This window comes from Natator depressus, chromosome 3 (genome assembly GCF_965152275.1).
Source record: "Natator depressus isolate rNatDep1 chromosome 3, rNatDep2.hap1, whole genome shotgun sequence".
Classification (NCBI taxonomy): domain Eukaryota; kingdom Metazoa; phylum Chordata; order Testudines; family Cheloniidae; genus Natator; species Natator depressus.
Genome location: NC_134236.1, coordinates 156743336 through 156750205, shown reverse-complemented (window position 1 = coordinate 156750205; position 6870 = coordinate 156743336).

Genomic DNA, 6870 nt, shown 5'->3' with positions numbered 1-6870 from the left:
AACACCCCCGTCACCCAAACCCCTCTCTTGCCCTTGTCACCGCCCGAACACCCCGTCACCCACACCCCTCTCTTGCCCTCGTCACCGCCCGAGCACCCCCGTCACCCACACATCTCTTTTGCCCTTGTCACCGCCCGAACACCCCGTCACCCACACCCCTCTCTTGCCCTCATCACCGCCCGAACACCCCGTCACCCACACCCCTCTCTTGCCCTTGTCACCGCCCGAACACCCCGTCACCCACACCCCTCTTTTGCCCTCGTCACCGCCCGAACACCCCCGTCACCCACACCTCTCTTTTGCCCTCGTCACCGCCCGAACACCCCCGTCACCCACACCACCCCTCTTGCCCCCGTCACCGCCCGAACACCCCCATCACCGCCCGAACACCCCCATCACCCACACCCTTTTACCCCCGTCACTGCCCGAACACCCCCATCACCCACACCCCTTTTACCCCCGTCACCGCCCGTACACCCCCGTCACCCACACCCCTCTCTTGCCCTCGTCACCGCCCGAACACCCCCGTCACCCAAACCCCTCTCTTGCCCTCGTCACCGCCCGAACACGCCCGTCACCCACACCCCTCTTTTGCCCCCGTCACCGCCCGAACACCCCCGTCACCCACATCCCTCTTGCCCCCGTCACCGCCCGAACACCCCCATCACCCACACCCCTCTCTTACCCCCGTCACCGCCCGAACACCCCCGTCACCCACACCCCTCTTACCCCCGTCACCGCCCGAACACCCCCGTCACCCACACCCCTTTTACCCCTGTCACCGCCCGAACACCCCTGTCACCCACGCCCTCTCTTGCCCTCGTCACCGCCCGAACACCCCCGTCACCCACATCCCTCTTGCCCCCGTCACCGCCCGAACACCCCCGTCACCCACACCCCTCTCTTACCCCCGTCACCGCCCGAACACCCCCGTCACCCACACCCCTCTTACCCCCGTCACCGCCCGAACACCCCCGTCACCCACACCCCTTTTACCCCTGTCACCGCCCGAACACCCCTGTCACCCACGCCCTCTCTTGCCCTCGTCACCGCCCGAACACCCCCGTCACCCACACCCTTCTCTTACCCCAGTCACCGCCCGAACACCCCCGTCACCCACACCCCTCTTGCCCCCGTCACCGCCCGAACACCACCGCCACCCACACCCCTCTTGCCCCCGTCACCGCCCGAACACCCCCGTCACCCACATCCCTCTTGCCCCCGTCACCGCCCGAACACCCCCGTCACCCACACCCCTCTCTTACCCCCGTCACCGCCCGAACACCCCCGTCACCGCCCGAACACCCCCGTCACCCACACCCCTTTTACCCCTGTCACCGCCCGAACACCCCTGTCACCCACGCCCTCTCTTGCCCTCGTCACCGCCCGAACACCCCAGTCACCGCCCGAACACCCCCGTCACCCACACCCCTCTTGCCCCCGTCACCGCCCGAACACCCCCGTCACCCACACCCCTTTTACCCCCGTCACCGCCCGAACACTCCGTCACCCACACCCCTCTCTTGCCCTCGTCACTGCCCGAACACCCCCGTCACCCACACCCCTCTCTTGCCTCCGTCACCGCCCGAACACCCCCGTCACCCACACCCCTCTTGCCCCCGTCACCGCCCGAACACCCCCGTCACCCAAACCCCTCTCCTGCCCTTGTCACCGCCCGAACACCCCGTCACCCACACTCCTCTCTTGCCCTCGTCACCGCCCGAACACCCCCGTCACCCACACCCCTTTTACCCCCGTCACCGCCCGTACACCCCCGTCACCCACACCCCTCTCTTGCCCTCGTCACCGCCCGAACACCCCGTCACCCAAACCCCTCTCTTGCCCTTGTCACCGCCCGAACACCCCGTCACCCACACCCCTCTCTTGCCCTCGTCACCGCCCGAACACCCCCGTCACCCACACCCCTCTCTTGCCCTCGTCACCGCCCGAACACCCCCGTCACCCACACCCCTCTTTTGCCCTCGTCACCGCCCGAACACCTCCGTCACCCACACCACCCCTCTTGCCCCCGTCACCGCCCGAACACCCCCATCACCCACACCCTTTTACCCCCATCACTGCCCGAACACCCCCATCACCCACACCCCTTTTACCCCCGTCACCGCCCCAACACCCCAGTCACCCACACCCCTCTCTTGCCCTCGTCACCGCCCGAACACCCCCGTCACCCACACCCTCTCTTGCCCTCGTCACCGCCCGAACACCCCCATCACCCACACCCCTCTCTTGCCCCCGTCACCGCCCGAACACCACCGTCACCCACACCCCTCTCTTGCCCTCGTCACCGCCCGAACACCCCCGTCACCCACACCCCTCTCTTGCCCTCGTCACCGCCCGAACACCCCCATCACCGCCCGAACACCCCCATCACCCACACCCTTTTACCCCCATCACTGCCCGAACAACCCCTTCACCCACACCCCTCTTACCCCCGTCACCGCCCGAACACCCCCGTCACCCACACCCCTTTTACCCCTGTCACCGCCCGAATACCCCTGTCACCCACGCCCTCTCTTGTCCTCGTCACCGCCCGAACACCCCCGTCACCCACACCCCTCTCTTACCCCAGTCACCGCCCGAACACCCCCGTCACCCACACCCCTCTTGCCCCCGTCACCGCCCGAACACCCCCGTCACCCAAACCCCTCTCTTGCCCTTGTCACCGCCCGAACACCCCGTCACCCACACCCCTCTCTTACCCCCGTCACCGCTCGAACACCCCCGTCACCCACACCCCTTTTACCCCCGTCACCGCCCGAACACCCCCGTCACCCACACCCCTCTCTTGCCTCCGTCACCGCCCGAACACCCCCGTCACCCACACCCCTCTTGCCCCCGTCACCGCCCGAACACCCCCGTCACCCACATCCCTCTTGCCCCCGTCACCGCCCGAACACCCCCGTCACCCACACCCCTCTCTTACCCCCGTCACCGCCCGAACACCCCCGTCACCCACACCCCTCTTACCCCCGTCACCGCCCGAACACCCCCGTCACCCACACCCCTTTTACCCCTGTCACCGCCCGAACACCCCTGTCACCCACGCCCTCTCTTGCCCTCGTCACCGCCCGAACACCCCCGTCACCCACACCCTTCTCTTACCCCAGTCACCGCCCGAACACCCCCGTCACCCACACCCCTCTTGCCCCCGTCACCGCCCGAACACCACCGTCACCCACACCCCTCTTGCCCCCGTCACCGCCCGAACACCCCCGTCACCCACATCCCTCTTGCCCCCGTCACCGCCCGAACACCCCCGTCACCCACACCCCTCTCTTACCCCCGTCACCGCCCGAACACCCCCGTCACCCACACCCCTCTTACCCCCGTCACCGCCCGAACACCCCCGTCACCCACACCCCTTTTACCCCTGTCACCGCCCGAACACCCCTGTCACCCACGCCCTCTCTTGCCCTCGTCACCGCCCGAACACTCCGTCACCCACACCCCTCTCTTGCCCTCGTCACCGCCCGAACACCCCCGTCACCCACACCCCTCTCTTGCCTCCGTCACCGCCCGAACACCCCCGTCACCCACACCCCTCTTGCCCCCGTCACCGCCCGAACACCCCCGTCACCCAAACCCCTCTCCTGCCCTTGTCACCGCCCGAACACCCCGTCACCCACACTCCTCTCTTGCCCTCGTCACCGCCCGAACACCCCCGTCACCCACACCCCTTTTACCCCCGTCACCGCCCGTACACCCCCGTCACCCACACCCCTCTCTTGCCCTCGTCACCGCCCGAACACCCCGTCACCCAAACCCCTCTCTTGCCCTTGTCACCGCCCGAACACCCCGTCACCCACACCCCTCTCTTGCCCTCATCACCGCCCGAACACCCCCGTCACCCACACCCCTCTCTTGCCCTCGTCACCGCCCGAACACCCCCGTCACCCACACCCCTCTTTTGCCCTCGTCACCGCCCGAACACCTCCGTCACCCACACCACCCCTCTTGCCCCCGTCACCGCCCGAACACCCCCATCACCCACACCCTTTTACCCCCATCACTGCCCGAACACCCCCATCACCCACACCCCTTTTACCCCCGTCACCGCCCCAACACCCCCGTCACCCACACCCCTCTCTTGCCCTCGTCACCGCCCGAACACCCCCGTCACCCACACCCCTCTCTTGCCCTCGTCACCGCCCGAACACCCCCATCACCCACACCCCTCTCTTGCCCCCGTCACCGCCCGAACACCACCGTCACCCACACCCCTCTCTTGCCCTCGTCACCGCCCGAACACCCCCGTCACCCACACCCCTCTCTTGCCCTCGTCACCGCCCGAACACCCCCATCACCGCCCGAACACCCCCATCACCCACACCCTTTTACCCCCATCACTGCCCGAACACCCCCATCACCCACACCCCTTTTACCCCCGTCACCGCCCCAACACCCCCGTCACCCACACCCCTCTTACCCCCGTCACCGCCCGAACACCCCCGTCACCCACACCCCTTTTACCCCTGTCACCGCCCGAATACCCCTGTCACCCACGCCCTCTCTTGTCCTCGTCACCGCCCGAACACCCCCGTCACCCACACCCCTCTTGCCCCCGTCACCGCCCGAACACCCCCGTCACCCAAACCCCTCTCTTGCCCTTGTCACCGCCCGAACACCCCGTCACCCACACCCCTCTCTTACCCCCGTCACCGCTCGAACACCCCCGTCACCCACACCCCTTTTACCCCCGTCACCGCCCGAACACCCCCATCACCCACACCCCTCTCTTGCCTCCGTCACCGCCCGAACACCCCCGTCACCCACACCCCTCTTGCCCCCGTCACCGCCCGAACACCCCCATCACCCACACCCCTCTTGCCCCCGTCATCGCCCGAACACCCCCGTCACCGCCCGAACACCCCTTCACCATATCCCTCTTACACCCGTCACCACCCAAACACCCCCTTGTCACTCATACCCCTCTAACACCCAACCCCCCATCCGCATGTTAACAGCTCCCAGTCACCCGCATCCCTCTTACACCCAACCTCCCATCAGCACGTGAACCCCTCCCCATCACCCACACCCCTCTTACTTCCAACACCACCCAAATGCCTCCTCATCACCCACACCTCTCTTACCCCCAATCCCCATCACGGCCTGAACCCCTCCGTGTCACCCACACCTCTGTTACACCAGTCTCCTTTCACTGTCTGAACCCCTTTTCATCACCCACACTCCTCTTGCCCCCAACCCTGTCTGAATCCCTCCTCATCACCCACACCCTTCTTACCCCCGTCACCACCCAAACCCCTCCCCGTCACCCACACCTCTCACCCTGAACCCTCTATCACCACCCAAACCCCTCCCTGTCACCTCCACCCGTCATCCCCACCCCTGTCACCACTCGAACCCTTCCTTGTCACCTACATCCCTTTTACCCCCAAATCCCCCCATATAGCCCAGATCCCTCTCATCCCCAGTCCTCGTCACCCACACCCCTCTTCCCCTAAATCCCACTGCACCGCCTGAAATCCTCTGATCCAAAATCCCCTCTTGGCTGCAATCCCTCATTGGCCAATATCCCCCATCATCTAAACCTTGATATCTGAAATCTCCCATCATCCAAATTACTTGTATCTGAAAACCCTAGACATCTGAAAATAGGGGTGGTCCCCTCTTTCTCCAGTGGTATCAGTCACCCTAAAAATCCTTTGATCGCCCAAATAAATTGCATGCCTCCCCCACCCAATTTGTTCTCTTTAGATACATGGGTCTCTACTATACTACAAAAGCTATTTCAGAGTTTTTTAGGGTCAACTCATGTTTTTAAAATTAAAACATTTTGGATCTAAACTTTGGAACAAATAGAAATAATTTGTCCTGATTGGGGTTGTGAGGGCAGCATGGTCCCCTGGCAGCAGTTAAAGTGCTAGGGCCCAGATCCTCTGAGATATTTAGGTGCCTACATACTTTGGAGGCTCTAGAACTAGGAGTCAGGCAATCTGGGTTCAATTCCCAGCTTTGATTTCTCATGTGACCTTCAGGAAGCGACTTAAACTAGCTGTATCTCAGATCCCTATCTGTAAAGTGAGGATAATAATAATTTCCTAGCTCATTGTGGGATGGGGGGGGGTTTGACTCTTAATTAATTAATTAATATTTGTAAAGAACTTTGAAATCCTCCAATGGAAAGAAGAGTAGAAAGACAAATGAAAAATTATTAAAATCATTTTGCATTTATTTAGCTATAATGCTGGAACTTGCTGACACAAATCAGCAGTTACATCATCAGTACAAGAGCTTCTTATTTCTGCAAAGTAGTCAAGGAGAAAATGTGGTGAGAACAGCATTTTAAATAAAGGAATCAAAGTTGGTAACATTGTCGAGTGAAAGGTACATCAATTCATTTGGCACAAACATGGCTCATATCAGTGTTATAAAACCACATATTACTTTTAAACTAAACTACCAAAGAGTTCTAACTAGGGTGGAGACATTGATATAATTGTATTAATCTTCCAAATAACTATCGAAACTGGAAAGAACTACAAATAACCTACTGTATATTTGTGTGGGAAAGACAGCTCTCAGAATTAAGTAAGTGCAGAGATTTGGCTGAAGACCGGTGTTTCAGTGAGTTATGTACTGCTCAGAAAGGATGTACAGTTTAGGTGTGAAGTGTCAATTATTTTCAAAGATGATGTAATTTGTTTTAAAATGGTAAATTTAGCAGTAGTTGAATTACTGAATTTAAAATAATGAAATTGAGTTTAGTTTCCCAAGGGATAAGAACATAAGAACATGAATGGTCATACTGGGTCAGACCAAAGGTCCATCTATCCCAGTATCCTGTCTTCCGACAGTGGCCAATGCCAGGTGCTCCAGAGAGAATAAACA